At 47.6% G+C, this 13,014-nt stretch overlaps 1 protein-coding gene and 1 long non-coding RNA gene across 2 annotated transcripts in view; both read left to right on the forward strand.

Annotated features, from left to right (window-relative positions):
* LOC116540585 overlaps positions 1-13,014 on the forward strand; it is a 389,476-nt gene that overhangs the window by 270,349 nt on the left and 106,113 nt on the right. The window lies entirely within an intron of this gene.
* LOC116540588 lies at positions 2,843-4,893 on the forward strand. The gene is made up of 2 exons (XR_004264510.1): positions 2,843-2,930; positions 3,513-4,893. It is a non-coding gene; the product is annotated as an uncharacterized LOC116540588 (long non-coding RNA).

A 13,014-nucleotide genomic window follows, 5' to 3' on the forward strand; every position in this document is an offset into this window, starting at 1 on the left:
ACATATAAAAGTGGAATTGTTGGGTCATTGGGGACAGCTATCTTCAACTCTGTTAGATAACAAAAATGTTTCCCAAGTGCCCATACCATTATACACTTCTACCAGCAGGCATCTTCAGCTTGTGAGTTCCAGGGGCTCCAAATCCTTACCAACACTTGCTGTCATCACTCTTACTAATTTTAGCCATTCTTATAAGTGAGTAATGGAGCTCATTGTCATTTTCATTTGCAGTTCCCTGGTTACTAGGAAATCTAGCACCATTTCACAGTTATTAGCTGTTTGGATTTCCTGGCTTGCAGATTACTGGTTAAGCCTTTTGACAGTTTTTCTGTTGAGTTCTCTCTCTTTTTCTAAATAATCTGTAGTATTTAAAAAAATATGTTCTAGATATAAACACTTTGTCAGTTTTACATGTTGCAGATAACTTCTCCCAGTCTGTAGCTTGCTTTTTCACTCTCTTCATGCTACCTTTCAAAAACTAGGAATTCTTCATTTTGATACAGTACAGCTTGTCCATCTTTTCCTTATATTTACTGTTTCTCATGCCATGTTTAAGAAATCTTTCCCTACCTTTAGGTCATGAAGATATTCTCCTATATGATCTCCTGAAAGCATTATAGTTTTACCTTTAACACATAAGTCCTTAATCCATCTGGACTTGATTTTTGTGTTGATATGAAATAGGAGTCCTATTTCATTTTGTATCCTGTGGATACCTGACTATCCCTGCACAATTGATTGAAAAGACTATTCCTTCTTCCACTCCTGTGCAGTGTCTCCTCTGTCATAAATTAAACTTTATATATACATGGCTCTATCTCTGGGCTCACTCTTCTATTCCATCAGTCTGTTTGTCTAGCCTTATATCAAAACCAAAGCAGGCAGATGTCTCTCAACAGCTATTGACCCAGGCTGTGCTCATTAGGGATTAGAAGGGTAAAAGTTAGCTATAGTCAGATTAGTAAGGATCTTAAAAATCAATTGGAGAAGCCTGGACCTGACCTGAGGAGCAAAGGGGTGTCCCAGCATGTCACAAAGAAATGAGAGAGATAATGAATGAGCACCTTAGGAAGATAAATTTGGGAGTCAAGTTAAGTCTCAGCAGGGTGCTGAGAAAAAAATATAGAGGTCATTGTAGTTGTCCAAGGCTGAGATCACAGGAGGCCCGGATGAAGGAGGTGGCAGTGGGACCAAAAGGGAAACGATGCATCCAAGAGACATTTAGAAGAGAAAGCTGAAATGATGGCACTTTGCTATGAGTCAGTGTAAGAGGGGGGGGATTGGAGAGGGCAAAATGGCCTAGAAACTGAAGGGTGATTCTGGTTTGATAAAAGAGACCCGTAAAGTAGTTGGTGGAGTATGTTTTCCGTCATTCAATCCTAAAAGTTCAATTTGTGTTCCCAAGAGTCAATCAGAGTAGTCCTGACGGTATAAAGATCATCTTAACAAGGCTGTTGAGCAGGGACACACTGCCCATGACTTGGACTTTTGAGATTTGAAGTGAGACTTTGGGCCATATTCAGGCCCCCTTAGGCATTGTTGATTGGATCTGCCTTGCATTCTGAATACAATTTGATCATAAGGACATCCTGAAGCATACGATTTAATCACTAAGCAATTGTGCTTAGAAAACAAAGATCATTCATATAAATGCCCATCGATGATACACTGGACAGGGAAAATGTGGCACACATACACCATGGAATATGACGCAGCCATCAAAAACGATGAGTTCGTGTCCTTTGTAGGGACATGGATGAACCTGGAAGCCATCATTCTCAGCAAACTGACAGAAGAGCAGAAGATCAAACACCACATGTCCTCGCTCATAGGCGGGTGTTGAACAATGAGAACACATGGACACAGGGAGGGGAGCAGTACACACTGGGGTCAGTTGGGGGGAAAAAGGGGAGGGATGGTGGGGGGTGGGGAGCTGGGAAGAGATAGCAAGGGGAGAGATGCCAGATGTAGGTGATGGGGAGGAAGGCAGCAAATCACACTGCCAGGTGTGTACCTATGCAACAATTTTGCATGTTCTTCACATGTACCCCAAAACCTAAAATGCAATTAAAAAAAAAATCAGCAGCAGCCAGAAAAACAGCCACCAAAACTAATGAAAAACACAAAAATTAAAAAAAAAACAAAACAGCTAGCCGTGGGTTAATTCATGGAACTCTATGAAGTTAAACATGTCCAAAAGTTACTTTGAATATTTGTAAATACATGTAAACACTCTTTTTTTCTGTAGGCCTAGTATATTTAAATACATGTAACAGCCTTCCTCTTATGCTCTTACCCCTGCTAATATACACCAAAGCATTCAGGTCTAATTTTATTACTGAAAAGCCAAAAGCATATTTACAGAGACTGAATGTGTACAAAGAGCAGATGAAGCAAGTCCCTTGAGAAAATAACATCCCATAGCAGATTATGTTGTGAAAAGACAAAAATAGTGTTTGCAACTCAATTACATCACCAATTGGGTTTTTAAAAAGAGGCCATTCACTTTTTAGGTCATGAAATCATTCCCTTAATCCTTTAAACATCAAATCAAATTAAAATTTAAGATGAGATTCACTTAGTTAAAAATGATATGAAAAGCTTTAGCAAATAATTAAAAGGGATTTGGTAACATAACAACTAGCTAATTTAAGCACACATTTAACAAAATTGGGTTATGGGAGGACTTAGTGTTTGTGTTTTTTCCCCATAAGAAGAAAAAAAGCCTGCCATTTTTTGTAAGTACTACTGATGTTTGCAGAAGAAATCAAAGGTGCTATGAGAGCATGTGAGCACGTCCTGGGCGGCAGGTGTGGAGTAAGCTAATCTAGACCCTGGAGATGAGTCCACAGTCAAAGGAAGCAAAAATGCAGCATTTCCAGGAAGTTGTCATCTTGAAGTTTCTGGAGCCACCTCTTATTTGTTCTGTGGTGTGAGAGCCAATGCTGACTTTTCTTTTGGGTCTCAGAAATCCGATGCTCAAGCCGTTCAACTTACACATGTAGAAAAAGCAGAACTCACAAGTGTTCTGAATCTAGATAGTTATCCCTCTCATTCATTTATTCACTCACTCACGCACTTATTCATACATTCACTCATCCATTCTCACACACACTCATATACATTCATTCATTCATTCTCCATTCGTTCACACACACGTACTCACACACTCAGCCATTCACTCACTGACACATTCATTCCTCCATTGACTCATACAGTCATTTACTCATCCACTCACACACATGCTCACTCACTCACTCATTTCACAAACATTCCTTGAGTGAATGCCTCATGCTGTGGGGACTGCAGAAAAGACCAGCCCTTGGCTCCGTACTCTCAAAGAGTTCACTCCCTCATGAGAGACAAGAATACAAATGAAGTAGCCATACCACAAGGGAGAGGAAAATAAGGATAATCTGGGGTAAGAAAATGCAGGGCAAGCAGAAGAAGTTAAATCCACATCTAAAATTCTGCATAATGCACTTCTCTTGTTTACCTCTCTTCCCCTCTAGAATGTCAGCTTCGTGAAGGCAGAGGTTTTTATCTGCCTTGTTTGCTGCTATATTCCCTGTGCCAAAAACATTGCTTGGCACATGGTGGGTACTCATTAAAAGATCTGTTGAATAAATAGGTGAATTAGGGGAGTAAGCAGGAGAGCTCCCTTTGGAAATGTTTCACACAGGAAAGAATACTGGAGTTGGACCTTGCCAAAAGAGAAGGGTCTCGGTGGACAGCTGTAGTTAAATGGCTTTTTGGTCTCAGGGAACAGCTGAAGTGATGGCCCAGGGAGGGGAAACTGCATGGTGTGTTCAGGGAACAGAGTTGTCCAGCATAGAGGAATGTAGGACATTCGATGACAATGGTGTCAGATAAAGTTAGGACCAGATCACTGAGAGTTTTCAAAGCCAGGTGGCAGTGCTGTGTGTTTTCCTGCAGGTATTGGGTTCTGGAGAAAGAAATTTGACATCCACTTACTGGGAAGACTGACTGCATGCACAGCCTCACCCACCGGGAGATGGCAGAAGATCTCCGATTCCATTTACCAGGTACCTTTTGAGCATCCACTGTGTCCACAGAAAAAAAAACTAGTGGCAGAAGGTGTAGCAGGAAGGGCCCTGGCAGGGAAAGAGGCAGGAGGTGGGTCCCAAGCTGGGCCTCCTAGCCTGCTGTCAGTCTCATGATGGAGACAGGCCAGCTGATCTTAAGGGCCCCTGCAGCCCTGACATTCTGGGACTCTAATTATAGAAGACAAAGCTTCATTCCAGATAGCTGGGGAAATCCTTGGGTTCAATTTCACCTCCAGGGGCTTGCAGTTCAGTGGGCACTGAGGCGGTTAAAAAGGAATGGAATGGAAATCCAGAGCATGCCTCAGCCTAATCGTTTCTCAGCTGACTGTTTGCTTCTAGATATCAGCAACTCTTTTAGGAATGCGAAACAGCAGCCTTTTCACAGGCAAGGGTCGAGGTTTGGTTCCTGATCTTTTCTCTTTGCATTGTGAAGAGGGTAGGCCATGCGGGCCAAGAGGAAATCAAAGACCAGATTCCTCCCAGACTTCCTTTCCAAAAACCTCAAAGGAAGGGTAGAGCTGTAGTCATATGGACAGGACCACTCTTCTCATAAATAAGTCTCAGCTTTCACAGAAACCAATCAAACGGGCAGCTGATAGGGAAGCCCCTATTCCAACAGGCCCACCCGGTCTGCCTGTTCTGGGTCTGCCCAAGTGGGGCCCATGGGAGGCCAGTGGCTTTGGGTGTCATTTCTGACACAGAAGCCATGCATACACAAAGAAAGCAGCTTAGAGAAAAGGGCTATGAACAGTCAAACAATTGGTTACTGGAAAATCACCAAGGCAACCCATGAAAAACAAAATAAATACATGCCTCTAACAAGCTAGTAATCAGTTGCTTTTATGGATTGACTGAATCCCGCTGTTTCCTTGCAAAGTATGAGTGTATTAGGGCCCAAAGCAGGAGGCCAATCCCAGGGAGGCCCAGCAAAGCCATTCATTGTGTTTGAGATTGATGAAGTCAAACACTTCACATCAGAGAAGGGATGTGAGGGGTGGTGATGGGAGGGAGGAGGACAAGACCCTGGAAGGGTGGAGTCTTGGCACCTGATGCTGGCAGTGCCTTTGCTGATATGGGAAGCAGAGGTGAAGTCTGGGGTGAAAGATGGAAAGTCCAGCTGGAGAGCCTGTAGGATTGACAAGCCCATGGGTCATCCTGGAGGAGGGTCCAGGGAAGGAGATGGGAAGACAGATCTGGGCTCCAGATATATACTGGGGAACACCCTTCAGCCATCTCCTCATTGGTCTCCATGTGGGCCTCAATGGAAGGTAGGAGGGCAGAGACTGAAGTCCAGGTTTTACCACAGTTGGTTTGAATATCCCAGTGGACATATCCAGTAGGCTGTTGTATATGTAGGTTGTATATGTGTTATATACATATATTGTTGTATACATAAGTCTAGAGCTGAGGGAGTGGCAGTCTCCTCCTCAACCCCAGCCTTTCCTCTGGTGCCAGGGCCACCAGGACCACACGGTAGTTTCTGGTTTCACCAAACTCTTCTCAATCTCTGGAGCTCTAAACTGGGGGCTTCTGGGCTTCCCTGGCTTTTTTGAGGACCTCTAGCCACCTGCTCTTAGAGGGGTCCGGGGCCTGACTGGCCTCTGTCTGCTGATGTGTCCTCATCCTCTAGCTCCATTCTAGTCACATGGAGGTGTCGCTCTCCAAGGCCCGCCCTCTGCCCCAGCAGACTTCTGCCCCCACAGTGGCTCCTGCTCCTCTTGGCCCTCCATGGCAATAATGACAATGATGGCCCTCATGGCATCTGACAGCAATGGCAAGGTCGGCATCAGGGAGGGGACAGCCTGGACTACATGCCGTGTCTCTGTAGTGCATCCCCACTATGTTGGAGACACAGAACCACCCACGTCTGTGCTGTGGTAAGGCAGGGTTCTGTCCCCAGAGCCCAGGGTCATATCAGTCCCGTGTATGTCCTAGCCAGGCAGGGACTTGCCTGTGGGTCTGTGACTGATCTCCCACCTGCTCTCTTTGCAGAGTGGCCCCACAACAGGGGTAGCTGAGAAAGCCACCAGCTTGCAAATGGCAGAGCCCTCCAGCTTGTGGGGAGGAGCCCACTCTTTCGAAGAGCTATGGGAGACAGATAGACATTCAGGCAGGAGTCCCAAAGGGACCCAGAGCCCAGGCCCCATCCCTGCAACTCCCTGACAGCCTGGGAAGGAGGGAGGGATGGAAGGACAAAGGGAGGGAAGGGGAAGGAGGGGGAGGGAGGGGGAGGGAGGTCCATGGCTACCCTGGACATCCACAGGGAAAGCTCCATCGGCCACCACTGGGGCCAAGGTCGCTGTTTCTGAGATGCGTCTCGTGCTCCTGGGGACAGTGTGCATCAGGCAGACGCCACCTTCACCAGGTGAGCTTTGGAGAAGGACTCAGAGTCACCCAAAGCAGGTGGGACATTTTCCCACTCTGACCCCAGCATTAAACTGGTTCCTTCTGAGGACCTTGGGCAGAGCTGCCGGGTCCTCCAGAGCCCAGAGCACCTGGGGAGACCCTGCTGAGAGCTCTGGCTAAGGACTCAGGGACACCCCCCCAGGGGCCCTGACTTGCCAGTGACCTTGGACACAGCTCTGCCTCCTGTGGGCCTGGGTCTCCCTACTTGTCAGCAGTTTGTGTGGGCCTGCCTGACCCGAGAGGCCCCCCTGTCCTTCCCACAGGCTCCCAGGGACTGACCCGCTTAAGGCTCAAGGCATGCCGGGGTCCCTGGGGTCACCCTGCATCAGCTCTTGCTGCCTACTGCCCGGGCACGGGAGACCACGCTCATGGAGGGGATGAGATGGGGCAGACCCAGCCTTGGAATACCCCTGTTCTGTTACCTCCTTTCCCAGCGCTCCCCAACAAGGGGGATAATAAAGGGGACTAGCCCAGCTTGTCCTTCCCCCAGGACAACAGCAGTCTGTGCACACCTCAGAGAGCCTAGGAGACCATAGCCCCTTGGAGAAAACCCACTATGGGCCTGAAGGTTTATCCCCTGGCAGATGCCGTCCTTCACTTAGGTGATGGTAGCTTGTTTTCTGCCTCTTGTTCATTTTATTTTTAGACCCACTTGGCCAGCCTGTCTCCCAGCCTTTGCAGAATGTGAGCGTGCCCAGAGAAAGTGGTGGGCACATTAGTGAGGCGGGCAGGAAGACGGGTACACTGAGGGGCCATGAGGACAGCTGATAAAATGTGTGCTTAGCTTCATCTATTTGTTAGTGTGGTTAGAAATTGCTATTTATATTTTAACCCTTCAGAGACCATCGTGAAACTCTGGATAAAAAGAGTTGGTTGAGTTCCAGCCTGGAAAGTGAGAAATAATCGGTAGTCACAGATCGAGCCAAGGCTGCCAAGGGTGGGAGCCTGCTGGGGTGTGGCCCTCACCCGTTGGCCTGAGATGCCTGAGAGTGGCTGCCAGGGAGCGTGGGAGTCACCATACTCATACCACACCACACCCTCAGCTTACATAGTCTCACTCAGTATACTCACGTGGCTATTGGTGCTGTTTATGTGAGGATCAATATAAGCAAAGGGCAGGAAAGGCTCGTGAAAACTGTGGCTGGCAAATTGTGATAGGGTTTTACACCTGGGAAAATGGAGACTCCTACCCTACCCTCCACAAGGGTAAGAAGTGCTGGGAGCCACATGGGGAGTGGCCAAGCTGCAATAAGAACCAGGGCCAAGGTTCCTTCCCCTATGTAAAAGATGATAGAGTTGAAGGCAAGAGGGTACGGGCACAGAAGCCCCCTCTTCTCTTGCCCCACCACCTGGAAGTATCCACAGGGAATGGTGCACCCTGCCTCTTCTCAGGGTGGTGTCCCACTTCTGAGCAGATGCCGACCACCCTGCCACAGCTTTTTCTGTGCAGCTGCTCATGCCAAGGTTGGGTTGGTTAGAGGCCCCTGTGGAGTTGTGGGGGTGGCGATCTGATGAGCCTCTCTTTGAGGGTTGGCCTTTCCAGCTCAAATCCACTCTGATCCTGTCACTGCCTCCCTAGAGGGGCTGACAGGTGGGACTGAAGTCACCAAGGGGTCAGGCTGTGGTGCCCACACTCAGGGAGGGACTTGGGGCCTGGCATGTGTCTGAACCTAGTGTTTGAAAGCAAACTGCAAAATTTCCTAATATTAACATGTTTCCACTACAAGCTGTTTGCGTCTCAGATGCCGTTGTATTTAGTCTGCTATAATGGTGATGTTTTGGAACACTTATCAATAAGCATTTTAATGATTTGCTGTGGCTTTAGGAGCACTGGCTCCTGGCTCTGCAGCTTATTACTGGGAGAGAGTTTAAGGACATGTATAGACATAACTGAGTTCTTCCTGGAGCAAAACTGGAGTGCAAGCATCTCAGAATTTAATTGGAAATAAAGCAACCCAAATCTGCCTGATGTCCCATGAGATGGCTTAACCTTGCAAATGGAACCAAGTAATGGGCATTTCAGTTCCTGATGGGGTTTTCCTGTGGGGTCTGAAGACTCTAGTGATCTCCTTTGCTATGAATTCATGGCATCCAGCCCTACCTACTAAGTCTAATCCTCGGTGTAGCTGAGAGGGAAAAGAAAGGACACCAGCCTGGCAGAGGCAAAGGCCAATGCACCCCTGGCCTGCTCTGCACAGCCCCAGCCCAGCCTGCCCTGGCACCTGATTAGAGCTCAGGTTTAGTGCAATTAACAACTCAAGCCCATAGCTCATGTCTAAATTTACATTCATCATAATCCAAAAGCAAACATGTGCCTTTGATAGCTCTGATTTATTCATAGAATCAGTTTGCTGTTCATGTCTTAATTATTTTTTTAATAGCTTTGTGGCAGAAAATCAAAGCCTGCTGAGTTTTGTATTATATCAACTTATTTTCTTGTTTTTTGTTTTTCAGTTATTTTAAACTTAAAATATGTGTGATCTGGATACTTTCTTTTTAAATCTTTCATGCTCATATAACAAAATGATGCAAATGTAGTCAATAGGTGTAGAAGCTGTTTTGTTTTGTTTCGTTTCATTTTGTTTTGTCTTGCCAGATACATAAGCAAATATATGTTCAGGACAAGAAGGTGGTGAAGCAAGAAAATGAATGAAATCCCAACAATCAGGGGGATGTTAAAGGAGCTTTACTACCCTTTGGCAAATGTTAACAAAGATTCTAAGAAGTTCAGTTAGCACAGCGCTGAGTGGCACTCTTCTTCCTTTGGCCTTCGTTTCACAGAGTACTTGCCTGTGAGGGGTCCCTAACAGCCCCGTGGCCAGGCAGTGCCCTGACAACGCCCACCTTCCCCAAGCCTTGCTTGTGTATCAGCAAAGCTTTCTGCAGCATTAATTCCATCACCTCCTGCCAGCCATGTTGTGAGTCTGCCTTTCCTCTTAGCATCCCTGTCTTGACAGACTGTCGAGCAAGTGAGCGAGGACAGCACTTGTCTGCAGCCACTCAGCTAGTTCCTGCAGAAGCCAGGAAGTGATCTTAGAGCAGTCTGACTCCAGATGCTTGGCCTCTTCCTGTGTGGTCTGAGGAAAATTCTCCCGACCTCAGCCTTGAGACACCTCTGAGGTGGAGAGGTCTCTGGAGGCAGAGGAAGGCTGGGACGCACCAATTCGCACCAGCTCAGCCATCTCCTGACCCAGGAGCATCTCTAGAGCTCGGTGGCACATCTCAATTGGCAACCCGGCCACCATCCCTTGCCTCTAGAGCCCCTAGCCCTGTGATTCCCCTACCCTGCCTGCCTGGGCTCAGAACTGAAATCCCAAGAAACAAAGAGGCTATTCAGGTGCAAATATCCCTAATGAATAAAGAAAGGAGATTCACTTGCCAGATTATTTAAGGCAAGTTGTCAAAGCCATTTATCTTTAGCAAGCACGTTAGTTCTGGCGGGGGAGTGGGGGGGCGGTGGCGGGTGGCGGGTTGTTGGGAGGGCCTGTGAAGGGCACCAGCCACTCTCCCTCATGGGACCAGTACCCGCAAGGAAGAATGGACGAGCAATTTGCAAAACATTACCACCAGCGGCAGAGTGAGGAAAGCTCCTGGGAGCAGGTTTATTTGACTAGACTCCTCTGGGCAGACAGATTATAAACTTGCCTTGTCACCAGGAGACCGAAGATGAGGATACAAGACTCCTTGGACAGTTCCCAGCAGGCTAGGTCCCTCCCAGGGTCCTGCTGGTGTATCTGCAGGAGGGCTACTGGCAACTCCCTGTGGCCCTCACTACCACCACCACCTGCCCGGGGAGCTGCCTTAGGGTCAGCACTGCTCAGGGTCGCAGTTAATGAGAAGCTGCATTGGACTCGAAGGCCTTGTCCTGGCACTTCTCCAGTTTGGCTTAGAAACAGGCTGGGATGGAAGGGAAGAATCACAGGGCTGGGCCTCATTTCCTTTTTGGCCATTCTCACCTCCATTCCAATATCAAGACATTGTATGGAACCCACATACCAGCAGCTAGCAATACTTTTATTATCTGTTGACCAAGGAACACACAAAGATAAACAGCTGATTTGAATTCAGCATCGCTCTCCAATGGAACTTTCATTGATCATACCAGCTCCTAGAGACATAGAGCTATGAAAGGTACATCCATCTACAGTCAGTGCTTGGTATACACACAGATCCAGGCACTCCTAGCAACAAGAAAATCACCATTATTGGGCTAAAGTCAAGGTGTTGGCAGGACCAGCTCCTTCTTAAAGCTCAGGGGAGAAAGGCTTCTTCTCTCCTCCAGCTTCTGGTGGCTCTGGGCACTGCTTGGCTTGTCACTGCATCGCTCACTCCAGTCTCTGCCTCCATCTTCACACCGTCCTCCCCCTGTGTGCCTCTTCTGTCTCTGCCTTCTCTTCTAAGGACACTTTTCTTTGGATTTAGGGCCCACTCAGTTCATTGAGGATCATCTCATCTTAAGATTCTTACATTAATTGCATCTGTGAAGACACTTTTTTCAAATAAGCTCCCACACCCTTGCTCACAAGCCTCTAAAGGCTCTCTGGTGCCTGTGAGATGCTGCCTGAGCTGCTCTGTCTGGCACTCAACACTCCCCAGTCAGACCCCAGCCAGCCTCTCTCCGCACCCCATCCTCCTCACAGACATCTCTATCCTAGCCTGGCTGCTTTGCACCCCCAGCATACCCTGACTTCTTCTGCCCCTATTCTCTTCTTCCTTGCATAGAATACTCTTCCACACCTGCCAGCCTTCTTTTCACCCTTCCAGCCTCATCTCAAACCCTACTACCTCCAAGAAGCCTTCCCAGTCTTTCCCGAGGATTCATATCCAGGTCACGGCTGACCCTGTGGCCAACTCATCTAATCAGGACTTTCTTTCTCCCTTGAGGGGACAGGGTTTTACTTTCCCTGGGATTTCTGACACCTTGCACATGGTTGGATATACAATGGATTTTTGTTGAATGGAATTGAGGATGATTTGCGCATCTCAAGTTCCCCCCATTACTTAGTTGAAAAGAAAATTAATTAGGTCCAAGAGGGGAAAAAAGTTACGAAAATCAGCTGAGAGAGAAGGGATTCAGAGTCACCCAGTATGACAGATGGCATTCCGAGATCCTGACTCCTGCCCTGGCCTCTCCCACTCCCACTTTCTGCAGGCCCTACTCCAGTTTAGAGTCCCTAGGGCACCACTTTGTCCCCTGCAGCACTTTGAAGGCCTGAAGTTGCCTTGGCATAGAGACTTGGGGTTCAGACTGTTGACATGTAACATGAGTGCAGATCTTGTTCAGATTACCTCAGCCTTTGCAGATGTCCCCAAAGTCCCCTTCCCAGTTCCTCCTTGCTCTTTGCCAAGGGTAGACCTCCTCCTTTTGGGTCCTCTGGTTGTTGGGAAAGTAAGGCTTGTCCTTTCTGTCTGGACCCCATGCCTACAGCTAGAGGCCACACCCAACCCTAACTAAGCAGCACCTCTGGAGTCTGTCCCCAGAACCTCCGTGACTTGCCCCCGCCACCCCAGGATGCACCAATGCCAGGCAGCCATTTGCTCTGCTCACTGAGGGACTTGCTGTCTTTGTCCACAGTTTCTTCTTGACTTCCCAGGCTCTTCAAACCTGCCTCCGTTGGAGCACCAACTCAAGGGCTCCATTCTGCAGCCACTATGGTGGGGGGCAAGGGTGGGCAGAGCATGAACTGTGACATCAGCTCTGGGTTCACATCCTAGCTCTCTGCTTTTTACTAGCTTGTGGCCTGCTCTGAACTTCAGTTCCCAGTGGACTCATTCATTCATTTATTCAGAAAAAAGAAAGAAAGAAAGAAAGAAAATCTTTATGGAGCATCTACCAGGTGCCAGACCTACTATGTGCTGGACATCAGCAGCATCAGCAGTAACAGTGCAAAGGACAAAATCCCTGCCCTCAAGGGGCTCCTTTTCTGGTGAGGTGCTAGCCATGTGAATAAGCAGACAGAATGGGACAGAGGTTACAGGGTGGTGCCATGCCCTGTGCTCTGATGTGACTGCTGGGCTCTTCAACGACTCCCACTGTCAAGCATTATGCTCTGAAAGCACACTGAAGGGCTGGGGACCAGATAATCCTTACTTGCAATAAAAAGTTATTTTCCCTGCAAGGATTTCAATAAGAAAGATTTTTGGGAAAAAAAATAAATAGCTATAGGTGTAGTTGGCCATGCAAACTAAGATAACCAAATGGATAGAACAGCCTTAAGTGCCATGGGACCTGCCTTCCACAGCACATACAACCACAGTCAAGTTTGTGTGTGTCCTCGAGTTTAATATGGTGTGGTTGATAAGCTGTACATAATTTAATAATAGTTTTTCAGGAAGAAAGAAAGAATCAGTAATATGGCATTGAAAGCACCTGTTGACGGTGATGTGCATCACAGCATTAACAGGTGAGGAAAGCGTGTGGCTCTGAAAATCCTCTCCTTGCAGCCCAGCTCACGACCCACAAAGGACTGCGGTATAGCCAGCCACTCTGTTAGCACAGTCAGATTTGTCTATCAGTCACAGGAAACAGTCTTCTTCCTGC

The sequence above is a fragment of the Sapajus apella genome, unplaced genomic scaffold, assembly GCF_009761245.1.
Source record: "Sapajus apella isolate SASKATOON/1434 unplaced genomic scaffold, GSC_monkey_1.0 scaffold142, whole genome shotgun sequence".
In the NCBI taxonomy this organism is placed as follows: Eukaryota; Metazoa; Chordata; class Mammalia; order Primates; family Cebidae; genus Sapajus; species Sapajus apella.